The sequence below is a fragment of the Bombina bombina genome, chromosome 7 (genome assembly GCF_027579735.1).
Source record: "Bombina bombina isolate aBomBom1 chromosome 7, aBomBom1.pri, whole genome shotgun sequence".
NCBI classification, from domain to species: Eukaryota; Metazoa; Chordata; class Amphibia; order Anura; family Bombinatoridae; genus Bombina; species Bombina bombina.
Genome location: NC_069505.1, coordinates 246,555,854 through 246,577,378, shown reverse-complemented (window position 1 = coordinate 246,577,378; position 21,525 = coordinate 246,555,854).

Genomic DNA, 21,525 nt, shown 5'->3' with positions numbered 1-21,525 from the left:
CCCACTGCTTGGCTATTCGTTAAACTGAATTGTGGGTGTGGTGAGGGGTGTATTTATAGGCATTTTGAGGTTTGGGAAACTTTGCCCCTCCTGGTAGGATTGTATATCCCATACGTCACTAGCTCATGGACTCTTGCTAATTACATGAAAGAAAACATATTTTATGTAAGAACTTACCTGATAAATTAATTTCTTTCATATTGGCAAGAGTCTATGAGGCCCACCCTTTTTATGGTGGTTATGATTTTTTTGTATAAAGCACAATTATTTCCAAATTTCCTTTGTTGATGCTTTCTACTCCTTTCTTTATCACCCCACTGCTTGGCTATTCGTTAAACTGAATTGTGGGTGTGGTGAGGGGTGTATTTATAGGCATTTTGAGGTTTGGGAAACAATCCTGGTAGGATTGTATATCCCATATGTCACTAGCTCATGGACTCTTGCCAATATGAAAGAAATTAATTTATCAGGTAAGTTCTTACATAAATTATGTTTTTCTACATTATAAATCCTGAAAATCAATACACTGGTAGGTATATGAACCTCCTAAGATGTGTAATTAAAATAGTCACAGAGTCAAACAGCCAATACCTCCTGGAGTATACTGAATATCAAAGTAAAATAAATTATAGTATGTAATAAGTTCACATAACCCAATGCGATATATAAAGTTGCAATGTACCGTTGCTTAAAAAAAGTAATATAATGCTATAAAAGGAGCTTATGAGAATATACAGACATTATATTACTCTAAAATCGAGAACAGTAACGATTTGTCGCTCCATTGAGACAACGGGCCATGGAAAGCCTAAACTCCTAGCTTAATCATTAGATTAAGCGCCAGGTTTGGAGTGGGGCTGAGATATGTTAAATCTTATGAGATCACATAAAGATGATAGGAATTACCCTACTTGAAACACTAATATACTGCTTAAAGTGAATGTCAATTTTGAAGCTAAAGTGCCCGGTTCTTAAAAAGTCGATTAAAAACAGGGGCACTTTAATTCATCAAAATTTACATTTCACTCCTATTGAGAAAAAAAAACTTACCTTTTAATCTTCACAGCAGCTCCAGCTTCCTCTGGTTGTTGCAAGTAATTTCTGACGTCATAAATGATGGATAGGTCATCCTCCAATCACGGCTTCCCTCCCGGGGGAATCAGTGTCTGATTCAACGCCTTGATTGGAGGAAGCCAGATTCCTCATTTTAGATCCGGGAAGAGGCTTTGCGACGGGCAGAGGAAGCTGGAGCTCGTGTTTTTTCACAACACGAGTGAAATGTAAATTGTCTGCTGGGTGACTGTTATAGATCCCAGACTGTGTCATTGGCACCAACTGAGGTGCTTTAATACATGTGAGTGTAACAACATATCATATATATCATCTTTTGGAACCAGCAATATTGGGCCATGTGGCGCATCTGTTTTTGTTATTTGTTCTAGAAATGTAAATTGTGATGAATTAAAGTGCACCTGTTTTTTATCAATTTTTTTTTTTTTTTAAAACCGGGCACTTTAGCATCAAAATTGACATTCACTTTAATACAATATATGAGCATTGTACCTCGCCAATAATACATAGAATATATTGCAATGTGGATATGTTAAGGTCTATCTGAATATTTAAAGGAAAATGAAACCCACAAATGTTATTTTGTGATTCATGCAGAACAAACCATTTAAAAAAAGTTTCTAGTTTACTTCTATTAGCAAAATTGCTTTGTTCCTATGATATTCTGCATTGAAGAGATACCTAGGTAGCATCTGGAGCACTACATGGTAGGGAATAGTGCTGCGCCATCATATACCGCAGCGCTGTCCATGGATACAGTTCATTTAAATAAAACAATATAAAACTTGTACGAGACAGGACAAAATTTACAAACACATACAGGAGGGATTGAGGGCCCTATTCCAGTGGGAACTTACAATATAGAAGGGTAGGAGGTTGAGAAACAGGAGGTGAGGACTGCAAGATTAAATGAGGGAAATGTTGTTAGGTAAAAGGAATATTATTGAGTTGGGTGGTCGGCTTCCCTCGTGGTAGGCTTCTCTGAACAGAAAAGGTCTTCAGGGAACATTTAAAGGAAGACAGATTAGGGCAAAGCCTGACAGCACGAGGGAGAGTGTTCCAGAGGGTAGGTTCTGCATGACAGAAGTCCTGCAGTCTAGCATGAGAGGAGGTGATAGTCGCTGATGCAAGGAGCAGGTTATCGTTGGATCTTAGTGGGCGGGCTGGAGTATACTTGTGTATTAGAGAGGATAGGTAGAGGGGAGCAGCGTTGGTGAGAGCTTTGTATGTAAGTATGAGAATTTTGAATTTAATTTTGCTGTGAATGGGGAGCCAATGAAGGGACTCGCAGAGAGGTGCAGCAGATACAGAGCGATGGGAAGGTGGATCAGCTTGGCAGAGGCATTTAGGATGGATTGAAGGGGGGAGAGGAAGGCTAGTAAGTAGGTTATTGCAGTAGTCAAGTTGAGAAATAACAAGGGAGTGGATTATTTGCTTTGTGGTATTAGCGCACAGAAAAGGTTGAATCTTGGAAATATTGCGTAGATGGTTACGGCAGGATGTAGAAAGCGATTGGATATGGGGGACAAAGGATAGATTTGAGTCAAGTGTAACTCCGAGGCAGCGGACCTGGGGCGATGGGAAAATGGTGATGCCGTCAACAGAGATAGAGAAGTCAGAAGTCGGCATAGAGCTTGAGGGGGGGATAAAAAGGAGCTTAGTCTTGGACATGTTACTCTTTAGGTGGTGAGAGACCATCCAGGAAAAAATACCAGCTAAGCAGTTGCTGACATGAGAGAGGACAGAGGGAGAGAGAGCAGGGGTGAAGAGGTAGATCTGGGTGTCATCAGCATAGAGGTGATATTTGAAGCCATAACTGTTGATAAGTTTACCCAGCGAAGAAGTATAGATGGAGAAGAGTAGAGGACCCAGAACAGATCCTTGAGGTACTCCAACAGACAGAGGCATTGGAGAGGAGGAGTCGCCGGAAAATGACACAGAAAAAGATCTGTGAGAAAGATAGGAGTGAATTCAAGAAAGTGCAGTGTCACAGAGGCCAAAAGAGCTAAGGGTCTGTAGGAGGAGGGGGTGGTCAACTGTGTCGAAGGCAGCTGAGAGGTCAAGTAAGATGAGTATAGAGTAGTGGCCAGTATTTTTAGCAGAGAGAAGATCGTTCGTAGCCTTGGTAAGGGCAGTCTCAGTTGAGTGTTTGGGGCGGAATCCAGATTGCAGGGGGTCAAGCAAGGAGTTGGCGGACAGGAAGTGGGTTAGGCGATTGTAAACTAATTTTTCCTGGAGTTTTGATGTTAGTGGAAGCAGTGATATGGGGCGGCAGCAAAACTGCTGCCATATAGTGTTCCAGAAATAGGCTGGCTCCTAAGCTTACGTCCCTGCTCTTAAGAAGAAAAATTGATAATAGAAGTAAATTCGAAAGTTTTTAAGATTGCATGTTCTATCTTAATCAAGAAAGGAACATGTTGGGTTTCATATCCCTTTACTTTGGCTGTTGATAAATAATTAATAAAGATTGAAGGAGGTCAAATATTGCATAAGGAGTGGTGAAGTATAAGTTGTAACAATTGTGCCACAGGTTGAAGACATAATCCCCTGGCTGAGACAATTGGTGAATGCAAATCCTTGGACTGATGAAACCTAAAGCGTTATCATCCAACCAACCTTGTTGTTTGCCCAATCACTGTTTTAAACCATTTGGTTTGGTCATCCCATAAAGCTAAGTAGGTGGTAGTGTCAGTTAATTGTATTATATCCCTGCTGTAGTAAGAATAATCCAATAATATCACTGCATCACCTTTAACGACCATGAACATCACAATAAAGGATTCATCAGACAGTCCATTAGACGATTCCTTTCCTCCTTAGTAAGGTTAGATGAACATGGTGTAGGGTCAGTATTTTTTACACGTTATTATAATCTGATTTGTAGTAATCAATTCAAAAGTACTTCCAAGTTTAAATAAAAATTGATTTTTATCTGTGTCACAATCTATGAAATGCTTCTTTAATTTCAATAACCTTTGAAACATCAATACATCAACATAAGTACTGAATTAATCATAAGTATGGTTGCTACTCATCTCCTTTATTCAGTAGGGAAATCTCTGGTTCAGTTAATATTCTACTATTGATGTTAACTGTTATTTTCTGTCAACTCGGAGGAAGGGGGGTCTGTTTATAGTTACCTCTCCCTGGGTGTGCTCTCTCTCTTCTCTTGAATTTTTTGAACGTGTGATCACCCCTAAGAAATGGATTTTGTTCTCTTGTTAGGCTGTAGTTTGACCTAATGCAGTATAACCTACCTCATTGGTCAAACTCAGCATCTAGTTAATTATCTAAGGTACCTCTGTCTAAGGAATTTAGTTGTTATCTGTTCCTGTGAACCATAGAGCCAATTGTAGATCTGTATTTCTTTATCATTTGTAGTCATGGTGTGTAACGTTCTGCTTTTGCCATTGGTTAATTCTGTTATGTAAAGTTTCAAATCATTCTTGATCTTATTTAGCTAATTATCTTCTTTACTCTCCTTAAAGTGATGGGAAACCTTAACAAATCAAATGCCATATTTTTATTCTTTGCCATTAAAAAGTATGTCTACCTTTTTTTTTGTTTTAAATCTATCTGTTAAAGGGTTAAATTAGTGCATATACTAATGCTTCTATTGCAATGTTATGCCGGCCCACTTGGATTAACTCTTTTTTTTTTTCAATTCCAGTGAACATCCAATCAACGTGTGTGTCATTTGACAATCTTGAAGTTCAGCCTCTTTAAAGCCCTTAGAAAGCCCATGTAGAGAGTGTGTGGGACTGCTCTATACCTCACAGCCCAGCCAAAATATGACATTAAGGGAGGCAGAGGAATAGACAATACCAGTAAGGAAATTATAAAATATATATATACACTTTCAATGAAAAACATTTTTGCGGTTTTACTTGCAAACTAATATATTTTTCATTGCAACATTCTTATAGTCTGAAATTTACCATTACTTTAGGGAGTCCCTTATTCACCACATTCATTTCTTCTCCGGTTATTGCTAATAATGCTTTAATAAAAACATGAAAGCTACATAGCATTTATACAGGGTTTGACACCACTGACTACAAAAGGCACGCTTGTTTCTACTGATAGTGGGTATATCACACAGCCTAAAATGCCATTGGTGGTTAGTCTCTCTCGGGTGCTTAGCATTTTCACAGTGGGAAGGGATATTTTTTTATTTTTTATACTTTGAGTTTAAAGGGACATGAAACTCAAATGTTTTCTTTCGTGATTTAGAAAGAGCATGCAATTTTAAACAACTTTCTAATTTACTTCTATTATCTAATTTGCTTCATTCTCTTGATATACTTTGCTGAAAAGCATATCTAGATAGGCTCCGTAGCTGCTGATTGGTTGCTGCACATAGATGCCTCGTGTAATTGGCTCACCCATGTGCATTGCTATTTCTTCAACAATGGATATCTAAAGAATGAAGCAAATTAGATAATAGAAGTAAATTGGAATGTTGTTTAAACTTGTATTCTCTACTTGAATCACGAAAGAAAATGTTGGGGTTTAGTGTCCCTTTAAGCACAATCTGTTTGTTTGAGGAAGGGACGGTGGTCCCTAAATGTTTACATGATATATATATCATTTTAAACAATTTTCCAATTTACTTTCTATTGTCAAATTATTTTGATATCCTTTGTTGAAGGAACAGCAATGCACTATTGAGAGCCAGCTGAACACATTGAGTGAGCCAATAACAAGAGGTATATATGTGCAGCCACCAATCAGCATCTAACTCCTATTAGTGCATTGCCTACCTAGGTATGCTTTTCAATAAAGGATAAGATTGATTGCTCTATCTGAATCAAGAAAGTTTTGTTTTGACTTTAATATTTTTTGCTCAGCTGAGTGAGCTTGAGCAGAGGTAGGGACATGCATACCCTGTCTAAATGTGTGAAGGAATATTATGTAATATTAAATGTAGATATTTCACACTTACTTAGTATCTGCATACATTACAATATAGTGCAAAGAAACAACTTAGTAAATGTTCTCTTGTTTAAGTGTTAGTTTTAATTGAACAATCTAGGTATTAACTCTTAAAGCTTGCTGTTTTGGATGGTGATGCTAACTGTGGGACAATAAAGAGTGTTTTGATATATTTAGTAAATAACTACTCCCATTCTGCTATTTACAATATACACCAAATAAAATTACACAAAAATTTATATATTTTTTTGCACTTCATATTATGGAATTTTCATATATTATGATATTTCTGAAAACTAAAGTTATTTTCTAAAACTGCTGAAAAAATGAGGTATAATTTGTGTGGGTACCTCACAAAAAAAAGATAACATTTATTAGTGAATGCAATGAGGACCAACGTCTAGTACATGGGTGTGGAAATGTCTCAGCAGCAGAAGGGTTAAGAATCGTATACATTATGCACGCGTCAAGCATCTAGTAATGAAAATATTCTTGCAAAACTACCTCAGACAAATAAACACTGCCGAGGATCTCATTTCATTATAAAAATGTGCACAGTCTTTTTATATGCAGACCAGCTCTTACTGAGCATGTGCACGATTCACAGTATATGCATTTTGTGATTGGATGATGGATGTCACATGATTCAAAGGGAAGTATAATGAAACTATAACATTTGTCAGGAAAAAAAAAATCTACTACTTATTTGAAATTCAGACTAGGTGCTTTTACATTGTCTTTTTGTTATGAATTTGTTGATTATTGAATTATCCTGTAATACAAATGTAATAATGGAGATTCTATATGATTTATTTCTCTTACATTGCAAGACAAGCAAACTAAGAAATATTTTTCAGCCAGCTGACTTGATAAGATAAGACTTGAAGTGCCAGTACATGGCAAGTACTATATGACATCTGTGTTTGTAACAATGTTCTACATATAGTGCTCATGCACGCTCCTAAGCCTATCTCAGTGTACATTGATGAAATGGAGTTACATTTCAACAAAGGATATCACGAGAAACAGGTAAATATGGTAACAGAAGATATGTTGAACGCTAATACTTAAAAAATACTTTACATATTTCCTTTTCAACGCCTTTTCATACATTCAGGTTTTTTTAGTCCTCTGCTTTTCATAGTAACTCAGACTTTTTGCAGTTTTTATGCACAAAACTGAGAGTTTTACAGTCATTTTATTTATTCTATTGCAGAAAATGCTACAAAATGATCATCTTTTATGTGAAGGTAAATGTATTGCTTTCTCTCTGGCATACAAGGACTTAAATGCGTTTCATTTCCTAAGATAAGCATCAATGTAGCAGTTTGATTTTCTTTCTACTGGCAATTTAGAAAATGTCACTGCTTAGATAGGAAGAACGTTATGTAGTCAAATTTTATCAGATTCTTAAAGATGCTTTTGTAATATGACTGAGGTCTGAACCTTATAAAATGTACCAGCAAAGATGCAGACCATGAATAACTTGCATATTTTTCATTCAAGTTGTTTTTTTTTTATATATATCTGTGCATAATAAATCAGTATTGCAAAATAATGTTGTCTATCTCAGCTCCTGCCAGTCAGGGAGGGAAGTATTGAACTCCTGCACTGATTAATGAATCCCTTTGTAGCATATTGCAGGGGTTGCTTTCAGAATACTGCAGTATGCACTCCAGCCTCTCTTGAAGCAGTGGAACCCCCATGCACACAATTTGTAGTGGCAAATTAGTGAGAAAGCAGTCACAGTATATAATGAAGAATTAAAGGGAAATTAAACCCAATTTTTTTCTTTCATGATTCAGATAAAGCAGCAATCTTAAGCAACTTTCTAATTTACTACTATTATAATTTTTTCTTCATGCTCTCTTGGTATCTTTATTTATAAAAGCAGCAATGTAAGCTTAGGAGCCGGGCCATTTTTGGTTCAGAAACCTGGGTAGCGCTTGCTGATTGGTGGCTACATTTTGGGTTTCTTATTCTTTTAAAGTAATTTGTTAATGAATGCATCAGAAATATTTATAGGATTGCTAAAGATTTTCATATAAAATAAGGAGTTGATCGGAATTTTGTGCTTGTTTTCAGCAGATAGCGTTTTCTGGACCTAGTCCAGTATTGTCAGTTTGTTTTTTCAGTGACCACAATCCCCCGTACGGCTCGCCAAGAACAACACCAAATCGCTAGTTGCCTTGTTAATCTCTCAAAATCTTAGTTTAAAATAATGGACAAGACTAAAAGGAAATGAAACCCAAATTAATAATGTCACGATTCAGATAGAGCATGCATTTTTTAGATAACTTTCCAATCTATGTCTCTTATCAATTTTGATTCATTCTTGTGGCATCCTTTGTTTAAGGAGCAGCAATGCACTACTGGGAGCTAGCTGAACACTTTTGCTGAGCCAATGATAAGAGGTATATATATGCAGCCACCAATCAGCAGCTAGCTCCCAGTACTGCATTGCTGCTCCTGAGCTTGCCTTGGCATGCTTTTCAACAAAGGCTACCAAGAGAATGAAGCAAATTACATAATAGAAGTAAACTGGAAAGTTGTTTAAAAAATCACATGTTTTGTCTTAATGTCGAAAGAAAAATGTTGGGTTTCAAGTCCCTTTAAAAAACAAGCGAAATTACAATATCAGGATTTAGCGATTACATCCACAGGTAATAGTGCGTGTTTAAGGTGCATAATAAGTTATTCATTTAGCTGAACTGACTGAACAGGTAGCGTTTGTATCGGTTTGTAACAGTTATTTCATCCATTATGGTGCGTAATGTCAGTGTGTTCTACGCATGCAGAAAACAGTTATCCCAACAAGTTTTAGAAAGTAAGTTAAAAGGACAGTACACCCTAAATTTTTTAATTTGTTCCCACTAGACATGTGCAATTCGTTTCGGCCAAATTTAGTTTTCTAACAAATTTTGGCTGATTCGGAGATTCGAATGAATCCGAATTTCTGAATCTGCACCATAACTAAAATCTCGAAAAATTCTTTATTCCTATTCGGAATTTTTCATTGTTATTATCTAAACCGCAGTTCCCTGACATCGCTGACACTAACTAAATCACTAAATAAAGCTATTAACCCCTAAACCGCCGTTCCCCGACACTAACTAAACCTATTAACCCCTAAACCATAGTTCCCTGACATCGCCGACACTAACTAAACCTATTAAACCCTAAACCATTATTCCACGATATCGCAGACACTAACTAAACATATTGACCCTAAACCGCCGTTCCCAAACATCGCCAACACTAATTAAACCTATTAACCCCCAAACCACAGTTCCCTGACATCGCCAACACTAACTAAAACACTAAATAAACCTATTAACCCCTAAACCGCAGTTCCCAAACATCGCCAACACTAACTAAACCTATTAACCCCTAAACCACCAGCCCCCACATTGCAACAACCTAAATTAAACTATTAACTCCTAAACCTAACACCCCCTTACTTTAGCATAATTAAAATGGACCTAAATTAAAGTTACAATTATTAACTAAATACATATTTAAAAATAAATACAAACTTACCTGTGAAATAAAAATAAAACCTAAGTTAGCTACAATATAAATATTTACTAACTACCTAGTTAAAATAAATACAAACGTATCTGTGAAATATAAATAAAACCTAAGCTTACACTAATAAAACCTAACATTACTAAAAATAAAAAAACTAACATTACTAAAAATAAAAAAACTAAGATTACTAAAAAATTAAAACTACAATTACAAAATATAATAAACACTAAAATTACAAAAAAATAAAAAAAGCTACCATTACAAAAAAAAAAAAAAAATGATCCAAAAAAATAAAAATTATTCCTATTCAAATACCCTGTTTTTTTTTTAAAAAAAAACAAAAAACCTAAAAGGGCCTTTTGTAGGGCATTGCCCTAAAGTTAACAGCTCTTTTGCAAACAAATAAAAACAAACACCCCCTAACACTAAAACCCCCCCAAACCCACAAAATAAAAAAAAACTAAAAAGAAAACCTAATCTACCCAGTGCCCTGAAAGGGGCATTTGTATGGACATTGCCCTTAAAAGGGCATTCAGATCTTTTACTGCCCTTAAAAGGGCATTCAGCTCTTTTTCAGCCCATTAAAATAAAAAAGCTCTAATAAAAAAAAAAAAAAAAAAAACACCCCAAAAAAAAATACCTAACACTAGCCCCAAAATCGGTACTCACAGTTGCTGAAGTTCGGCAAAAGATCTTCATCCCAGCGGCAAAGCATCTTCATCCGTACGGTTCCATCTGTATCCATCATAGGACCGGCATCTTCTATCTTCTTCCCAGCAGAGGCAGAGCGGTCAGAGGATGCGCAGAGGTGGACGTCCAGGCGAAGGTCCATCGGTCCGACGTGGAGGTCCTCTTCATGTGATCGTCCGCTGCACACAGGATTCAATGCAAGGTACCCCTTTTATATTGGGGTACCGTTGCATTCCTATTGGCAAAAAAAATAAAAATCAGCCAATAAGAATGAGAGCTGCTAAAATCCTATTGGCTGTTCAAATCAGAACTGCTTAAATCTTATTGGCTGTTCAAATCAGCCAATAGGATTTAAGCAGCTCTAATTCCTATTGACTGTTTTTAATTTTTCAGCCAATAGGAATGCAACGATACCCCAATATAAAAGGGGTACCTTGCATTGAATCCTCAGTGTGTGGCGGACAATCACATGAAGAGGACCTTCACGTCGGACCAATGCACCTCCGCCTCTGCACATCAATCGCTCCGTTTCCGCAGGGATGAAGAAGATACCGGTCCCGCGATGGATGAAGATGGAGCTGCCTGGATGAAGATCTTTTACCGGACTTCAGCAACTGTGAGTACCGATTTTTGGGGTTAGTGTTAGGTTTTTTTTGGGGGGGTGTTTTTTTTTTTTAGATTAGGGCTTTTTTTTATTTTAATGGGCCGAAAAAGAGCTGAATGCCCTTTTAAGTGCAGTAAAAGAGCTGAATGGGTAGATTAGTTTTTTTCTTAGTTTTTTTTTATTTTGTGGGGGTTTGTAATGTTAGGGAGTGTTTGTTGTAATTTTTTAGCAAAAGAGCTGTTAACTTTAGGGCAATGCCCCACAAAAGGACCCTTTAAAGGCTATTGGTAGTTTATTATAGAATAGTTTTTTTTTATTTTGGGATGGTTTGTTTTTTTAAACGGGGTATTAGAATAGGAATATTTTTTATTATTTTGGATAATTTTGTTTGTTATTTTTGTAATGGGATTTTTTTTTGGGCGGGGGGGTTTTTTTTGTTTTTTTTTAGATTAGGCATTTTTTATTTTTAATGGCCCGAAAAAGAGCTGAAACTGTGGTTTAGGGGTTAATAGGGTTAGTTAGTGTTGGCGATGTTTGGGAATGGCTGTTTAGGGGTTAATAGGTTTATTTAGTGTTTTAGTTAGTGTCGGGGAACTGCGATTTAGGGGTTAATAGGTTTAGTTAGTATCGGCAATGTCGGGGAACTGTGATTTAGGGGTTAATAGGTTTAGTTAGTGTCGGTGATGTCTGGGAACGGTGGTTTAGGGGTTAATAGGTTTATTTAGTGTCGGCGATGTGGGGGGGGCAGCGGTTTAGGTAGCGTTGGCGATGTGGGGGTGGCAGTTTAGGGGTTAATAGCTTTATTTAATGTCGGCGATATGGGTGGAGGTAGCGCCGGTTTTAGATAACTTTGTTTCGGCAATCGCCGGCATATTAGTTATGTACAGTTCAATAGTTTTTTCTGATCCATTCTTTATTCATATGCATTATTCTATTCTAAACTTCAGAACAGAATAATGCATTTGAATAAAGAATGGATCTGAAAAAATTATTTAACTTAACATAACTAATTTACCGAAACAAAATTATTTATTTAACTAATGAAAGCGAAAGGAAACTAAACAAATTTTTTAGCGTTGCACATGTCTAGTTCCCACTGATCTATTTTACTCCCTGGACAGGATTATTTTTATTATTATTATTATTATTTTTAACAAATATCTCCATTACCTTTACATTTCAAATTGCTATTTTTGCCTGTGGTATTCCTACCAATACTGAAAGTTTCCATAGGCTATAGAAAAGCTGTGTATGCATAATCGACATTCCCATTGAAGGTTAGGAGAGATACATTGTTAATTTTCAATTGTTCTCTTTAAGTATTGGGCTTTGGTATAAATACAGAGATGTAAAGAAGCATATGTGTGTACAGAAAGTAATAAAGAGACCCGATTTCCCTTCAAGCTCAACCCATTTTAATGGGTTGTAGTTTCAAAGAACAAAACCAGCTATTTTATATACAAAAATAATCCAAAAGAAGAAATTTCTCATACATTTTATACTCTGCAAGTCATTGGAAACACATTAAGGGAAAAACTATTTTAAAGTACATTTCCCTTCAAAAAGTGTTGTCTGAGGGTTTATAAACAATTTGTGAGGACAAATGGCCCTGAAAATGTGTCATGAAGTATTGAGTATTTGGATTGTGAACAACCAGGACTGGCACATATTAAACTATAGGACCATTTCTTGCCAAACCAATAATGTAAAAAGTGCTGCTTGATACACAATGAAAATGACTAATTGTCATCACATCTACACTGAAAACGGATTAGCAGCTGGTAATGTCTATGATTTTCTAACATTAGATGGTGACCAACCCCTAAATGTTTCAAAGCCTCTTGAATCATGCTACTGTTACTTCCTTTGCTGTAGCCAATTAGGCACCGATATAAACAAACTCCAACCAACCAATCAGTGTGCAGCATATAGACGTGTCAGGCTTCTGCACTCCAGACTTTTTTTAAGGGAGAGGAAACACTGCCATTACAAAAGCACAAAAAATAAAGAATTAAAGGGCATTGTAATGTTTTTAATTATAAATACATTAACATTTTGAATTTTGAGTTGCTATTTGAGTTTAATGTCCCTTTTAATTTTCTTTGCATGCTATCTATAAAAACAGTTTTCAATTTGTGCTGTTAAAAACAAAAACACACAATCCCCCCACAAATTCTGTTTTGGAACTGCTCCTTTAAATACAATTACATTTTGGCAATCTTTGCTTTATTACCAGTACAATATCTGCAGACAGCTCGAGATATACAAGAAATCAGACACCTGTGTTCCAAGCAGATTATTTACAAATTGTAGCTCTGCCCATAAACAAGAGCTGTACATGACATCTATGTCACATTTAATAAATGTGTGATGGATTTGTTGTAGGTGTTTTTATCCAGGATGGTAATGTCACACACAGACCAGCCAGTGGGGATGACAGCAGAAATTGGTGACAAAAACCAATACAAATAGCAAGAAAAATAGACAGAAATGTTTAGTATATGCACATCAAGTGACTTACAACAGCTAAATGGTTTCTATGCAAATCATACTGTTCTACCAACAAGACAGCTTGGGAGATGATAGATAGATAGATAGATAGATAGATAGATAGATAGATAGATAGATAGATAGATAGATAGATGATAGAGAGAGAGAGAGAGAGAGAGAGAGAGAGAGAGAGAGATACAATTATTCTTTTGTGCTGAGAGCTTCACTCACAGAACTTTATATATCATGTAAACCAGCTTTGTCCAGTTCAGATTCATCAGAGACTAACTAGCTGCAATTTATCTGCTTAAAGGGACAGTCAAGTCAAAATTAAACTTTCATGATTCAGATAGAGCATGTAATTTTAAACAACTTTCCAATTTTTATCAGCAAATTTGCTTTGTTCTCTTGGTGTCCTTTGTTAAAAGCTAAATCCAGATAGGCTCATATGCTAATTTCTAAGCCCTTGAAGGCTGTCTCTTATCTCAGTGCATTTTTATAGTTTTTCACAGTTAGACAGTGCTAGTGTATGTGTGTCATATATATAACATGTAGTTTTCTGGATATTTGGGGGGCGTGATATTAGGTATTCGTTTCATTTTAAAAGAAACAAATACTGAATATTTGTGGAACATTTTGTTAAATGAATATTAAAGGGACGGTACACTGTAAAAATGTTTTTATATTAATGTATTTTCAATGACTTGTTATCCCAGCTACAGGGTATAAAATGTATGAGAAATTACCCTTTTCGGTTTATTTGTGTATATGAAGTAGCTGGTTTTGTGTTTTTAAGCCACAGCCTATTACAGTGGGTTGAGCTTCAGGTAATATCATGTGTACAAAAGTATGTGTGGCAAACAGGTCAGATGTTAACAAAACAAATGTGCTCAACACAATGTGCTAAAAAACAATACTCTCCTTGTTAGAATATACAGATGACCGCTGCCCTTCCTCAGTCTCTCCCCAGGGACTGTACAGACAATAGACAGAACGAAATGGATGGCGCTGGTCTTGATGTATAGTTAATTTCTAATGATAGATAGAAATGGACTTGATGTGCAAGTTAAATCCGACAAAATGATGTGCAATATACTCATTCCTTTAGTAATGTGAGTTCAGCTTCTAAGGTGTGTCTCTCTCCAAAGGAACAACAGGTGATTTTCAAAGGTGTTATCAGCTGGGCTGAAAAAGGATTAAAACCCCATCAGCAGTAAGGTAATAACTTTTGTTGTAAATCATGTAGTAACTTACTTATACAAAGCAGAAAGTCCGGCTTGTCACAGGAAAAAATTATTCCCAATATAAGAGATAAAAAATCCTTTTTCAGCCCAGCTGATAACACCTTTGAAAATCACCTGTTGTTCCTTTGGAGAGAGACACACCTTAGAAGCTGAACTCACATTACTAAAGGAGTGAGTATATTGCACATTATTTTGTCGGATTTAACTTGCACATCAAGTCCATTTCTATCTATCATTAGAAATTAACTATACATCAAGACCAGCGCCATCCATTTCGTTCTGTCTATTGTCTGTACAGTCCCTGGGGAGAGTCTGAGGAAGGGCAGCGGTCATCTGTATATTCTAACAAGGAGAGTATTGTTTTTTAGCACATTGTGTTGAGCACATTTGTTTTGTTAACATCTGACCTGTTTGCCACACATACTTTTGTACACTCAAATTTTTTCTCCTACATGGCTAAAAACACTCTCAATGATTGGAGAGCGGCAAGACAAAATAAATACAATAATGCTTTTAAAGATAATTCACATCCCAGTTCTAACTGGGAAACCATTTTATCTAAATTAGAAAAATTATATGTAAAAGAAACCAAAAAGTGGTGGGAAACCACCTTTCTTAGCCGCTATTTAAATGAAAATCTAGTCCCCAGAGGGTTAAGAGTTTACAAAATTCCAGCTTTTGGAATGAATGACAAAACTTTTTTAGATAAATGGAATGCGGCATTACACAAATGCTCAACAGAACTTGTTAGTTTACTATATGAATCTCAAGATATTAACCTAAAAAATATAGAAAAAGAAATAATAGCTTTAGAAAATGAACTAGATACATTTTTATCAGACAAACGCTGTATAGATAAATTTGAAGAAATAAAAAATAATGCCAAACAACTAGATGAACAAATTGGTAACTCTAAATACAAAAAATATCTAAGAGACAAAGACGATTTTGACAAGGGCACACAATATGTTCAAATGCAAGAAGAAAATTCCAATACACAAAACAATTTTGTTAAAGGTCCATATAAAAACCATTCCTACAATGGAGATAAACATTATACAAGCAATAAACCTTGGGGAAAAAACAGAGTTAACTATAGGACCCAACAGGGACCAAGTAAACAGCAAAATTATTATGAAAGAAATAAAAATAATGATCAGCACATTAGAGATAATGACACCTATAATAGACATCCAAATAGTAATTCATATAGTCATCATGATGTCAAACAGGATCATTATAATAGAAATACATATAATCACAATTATGATGATAGATCACACCGTAGAGATTCACACCCTTTTCCACCAAACCAAAATTGGGACAAACACAAATCAACACCACACACCAACCACCATTGGCCTCAACACAACAGATTTGCCCCCCTACAGAAGGACAGTCCCATTGCATTAGCAGACAGACATACCCCACATTTCAGGAACCAGGACAACAGGTCCAACCCAAAAAAATGAGAAAGGACACCAAATCATTCAGAGGGAGAAGAGGAGGTAGAGGAAAGACACATGAGAAAAAGACATTTTTAAGTAAGATATACAACTTATCTTCACAGCCAATTACTGAACAAGAAACACGAGTACTAGAAAAAGGACTTAAATTTGTACCAACCCAAGGAGTAAATACTTTTCAATTATTTATAGACGCCCAGAAGTTTATCAGAAATTTAACTATTAAACGTTTCTTTATCAAAAAGGAAACTTTGAGTTACACACCCCGTGAGAGTGACCCAAGGACCAAATTTAAAAATCCGTCTAAATTCTATCCTAGCCATTTTAAAGGGCCATGTATAGATGTCTTTGGGAAACTTATAATGAAAGATATAGAAAATATGAGACATCAACCCAAACATTATAACTTATCAAAAGCAGAATCTGAAATTCTAAAAGAACTTAATAAAAGAGAGGACATCGTCATAAAGGAAGCCGACAAGGGGGGAGGAGTAGTCATTATGGATAGGACATTTTACCTACAAGAAGCTAATAGAATTCTATCAGATACTAACACCTACCAAATTTTAAACCACTCCCCCAAAAAAGAATTCAGTCAAGAATTACAAGAACTACTAACATTAGCTCTAGATAGAGAGGGTATCAGTGAACAAGAATATGATTTCCTGTTTAAAACCCATTCAAAAACTCCAATCTTTTATTTTTTACCAAAATTACACAAAGACCCCCTACAACCCCCAGGTCGCCCTATCATTAGTGGCATTGATTCATTAACTTCTAATTTATCTGCATTTATTGATTATTTTTTACAACCCTATGCACAAAATTCCAAATCGTATCTAAAGGACACCACCAGTGTACTTAAACATCATTAATCAATTAAAATGGGAACCGGATTATCTGTGGGCCACCATGGACGTTACATCATTATATTCTATAATTGACCATCAAAAACGCTTAACAGCTATTAGATGGAAATTAACACAAGATCCCAATTTATCCGAAAAAATGTTAGACTTTATTCTTGCAGCTATAAATTTTATGTTAACTCATAATTTTTTCTGGTTCAATGACCAACAATATCTACAAATTTGTGGTACCCGCCATGGGCACCAGGTTTGCCCCCAGCTACGCCCAATATTTATATGGACCACTTTGAACATCTTCACGTGTGGTCCAATGACGTAGCCGGGGCGAGCCTGGTGACATGGCGGAGATACATCGATGATGTCCTCTGTATTTGGAGGGGAAATATAGAAAATTGTCAGCATTTTGTCAACAATCTAAATAAGAATGATATGAACATCATATTGACCCCAGAACTACATAACACCAAAGCAACTTTTCTAGATTTGTCTATCACAACCATTGATGGATGTATACATACTAAAACACACTTTAAGGAGTGTGATGCAAATACATACATTCAACACGACAGTCAACACCATCCGTCATGGTTAAAAACAATTCCTAGAGGACAATTCCAACGTATTAGGAGAAATTGTGACAGAATAGAAGATTATGAGGAACAATTAGTAATACTCAAGAAGAGATTTTTGGAAAAAGGTTATTCTTCAAGTAACCTTGAAGCAGATAGACAATTAGTTAAAAATTTGGACCGTAATTCTATCTTGGCCAAACAAAAAATCACTACAAATAAACAATCTTCTTTTCCCAGATTCATTACAACATTTAACTCAGGGCACAATCAAATTACTAATATCATCAAAAAACATTGGCATATTTTACACAATGATGAATTTTTAAGTAAAACCATACCTACTAAACCTCAAATCACCTACAGAAGAGGCAGCAATTTTAAACAAAAATTAGCTCCATCCCTAATAAAAGGTATGGCTCCCAAACCACCCTTAAGTATTTCAAATTTACAGGGTTTTTACACATGTGGAAAATGTAAAGGTTGTAATTATACAAAAAGAACCCATAAATCCTTCACTTCCTTCACAACAGGTAAAACCTACACAATTAAACATTTCATCACATGCAAAACCAAAAATGTTATATATTTGCTACAGTGTAATTGTCAGATTCAATATTTAGAACAAACTACCAGATTTCTTAAGACCCGCATTTTAGAACATCTTAACAAAATAGATAAGAAACATGAGGACCATGGTGTTCCTTTACATTGTAATACTTGTCCCCAATTTGATCCCAGCAAATTTTATGGATAGGAATAGAGAAAGTATCCACCCATTGGAGAGGAGGATATTTAGAACCACGAGTTAAACAAGAGAGAATTATGGTGGATTCACACGCTTAGAACCTATAACCATTGGGGGGTTAAATAAAGACATCCGAATAGCAGCTTTTATTTAAACCAACAATTCATAAATATTAGGGATCTGAAAACCTCTAAGTAAATAGAGTAACTTTTAAATGTTATATTGTTTATCACTTAAATTAGTCACTAGGGATTTATACATTATGCTTATATAACAAGCACTATTTAATTTAATTTTAATTTAATTTTATTTAGTTTTCACTTTAAGAAAAGCACAAATTATAATATCTAAATATTACGGATATAGTATCCATAAAAAAGTATTTAACACAATTTCCACTATCTAATTTTACATCTGTCTCTTTAAGATAAGACATAAAGTATCGAAAGAAAAATGGGTTTTATTCCCCTTTTACACTAAACCTATTCTTCACTAAAATAGAATAGCACAGAATAAACATTGTCTCTTTTAGAATTGTTAAAAACAATTAGAAGAAAGATATAGAATTTCCTAATACCTTTTTGGATTGTAATGCACGATTTCATAAAGTTTAGAATTTTATAAAATTGTTACTGTTTTTCATATTATCGAGATACGATTTCAATGCTATCTAAAGTTGCTGTAGAAATATCAGATAGAATGTTACTATTTTACTTCATATGCGATCAGAATGGATACTGCCGCTTTCTCTTATTTTTCTATCTATAGAATGTTAAGTCAAATTCTCGCATCGGTACATTCGATCAAAGTCACGAAAAAGGACGTTTCTCCTGATTGGCTAAAAACAACACGTGACTAAACGAGGCCCATGCAACGTCACATATTACGGAGAACATTCCATTACTATCGGATTGGCTAGAAAAAACCATGTGACTTTATGGCGGACCTGAAAGGGACCCAAAACAAAAGGAATACTCGAATGGGAACTTAACGTAGCATTGTATTCTCATTGGATTAAATTTTGAAGGAACTTTACTATTGGCTATCTTTTATTGTTTGCATGTTTATGCCGAACCACAGTACAAAAATATTTGTTTTTAACTTTAATATAGCGACATAAAAAAGATTTAGCGATGTCAAGAACAAGGTTGGGCCTAAACATCTAATTAAAATTGTTTTGTTTATGTCTCATGTGAGTCCAATTTCCTGAATACACAGAAATTGGAACATCGATACCCCTGTATATAAATCCGGCTACAATGTCACAGTATCATAAAAACCTTTTCACTTGTTTTTATTGCTCTTGAAAAAGACGCTTGAGCGTTGAAACGCGTAGAGCTAAAATAAAACCCTTTTTATCTCTATATTGGGAATCATTTTTCCTGTGACAAGCCGGACTTTTCTGCTTTTTATAAGTAAGTTACTACATGATTTACAACAAAAGTATTACCTTACTACTGCTGATGGGTTTTTAAATCTTCCTTTTCAGCCCAGCTGATAATTACTTTGAAAATCACCTGTTGTTCCTTTGGAGAGAGACACACCTTAGAAGCTGAACTCACATTACAAAAGGAGTGAGTATATTGCACATTATTTTGTCGGATTTAACTTGCACATCAAGTCCATTCTATCTATCATTAGGTAATATCATATCACTTATGTTATCACTTTGTGTACACACACTTGCTCCCTTTTCTTATATTTGTCTAGAAAACTAAAGCTCAATACTTAGAGGAGAACAATGGTAAATTATCATTTTATTACTTAACTATCCCTGCACCCCACTGGGAGTGAATTTCTTCTGCTGGCTGTGTTTACTTAGGCTATTCAATAGCCTAAGACTCCAGTATAGAAACATTCAGTATAGGTTTGGATACCACAGGCTAAATCAGCTATTTCAAAGATTAAAATAGGGGTAAAGGAGCTACTTGTAAACAATTTAATACACTCCAGCAGGTAAAATGGATCACTGGAACAATTTTTAATAAAACATTTTTGGGTGAACTGTCCCTTTAAATGTTCCTTTGCTACAGGTGAAAAAGTTTGCCAATAACGTTACATACTTACCCCTAGCGTAGTGGAGAGTTGCGCTAACCCCCGCCTCTTCTTCACAGAGTCATGGGGAGCACCAATAGGAGGGTTAGCATGAAGGATACCAGGACCTGCGCTAAAAGACCTTCGCCTTTAGTGCACGCCCTGAAGATCTACCACGCTAAGCCTCCTATCTCTGCACCTTGGGGCTTCTGTGAAGAAGGGGTGGGGTGTAGTGCTAGTGACAAGTGAGTAGCCTTGGCCTAATTTTGTGTTTGGTTATAGGCTTGTTGAGAGAGTTTACATATTATAGCAGTTAACAGAAGTTACAATGGTAACTAATTTGCCATGGACATAATATGATTGCAGTAATTGTAAGAAATTACTCTTAACTAACCAAAGGATCTTATGTTAAAAGCTGTCCATGTCGCAAAATTAATATATACATATATCAATAATGGGCCCTGTGCAAACGAATTTCATATACCGTACTGTATATCATATTTAAACCCTCCAGAAACAGACAACCATACTACCTTCAACTATTTAAACCATCACACATTTATTAAAGAACAGATAAATAACAAGATTACATGTTACTGTTTACAAGGTTAAACACATAAAAACAATTTAACAGAGAAATAATACATAAATGAATATTATCCCGTTTGTTTCCTGTGGGAGTCCCGGCTATAGCATGTATCATTGATGTTTTCCTTTCCAAAGATGACCTCTGTCTACCATTATTTCTCCTGATCTTATACACTTTAAAAACTGCTGACAATACACTTTTGGCTCTATTCCAAATAAGGTGCTCTACACTATTGTAAGCTCTTGCTACTCACAGCAATCTTCTCTACCCATATATGATCTTAACTCTTGGTATACGTAAACTGGCTACCTCAGCATTGCTCCATGCCTGATGTTTAAAATAGAAGAACATATTAACCTCTTTATAACTGTAATAATATCATCTCTCTATAACTACATCTCTCTATAACTACAGTAATACTACATTTATACACATTAAAATCTTACAGTCCACCCCTTTGCTAGGCCTTATAGTGTAACGGTAAGGTTTAGCACATTACTCTATAAACTATTCTCTTTATACAAAATTAACATAAACAAAATAATTATACATTTAACAACAATTAACATTTTTAAAGTAAAATCGTACAATCGGATGTTTTAACGTTCTTTTGTTCCCAAAATAATGTCATTGTCCTTGACTTTTATATTTTGCAAAAACAAACTTAAAAATAGATGTTTCTTTG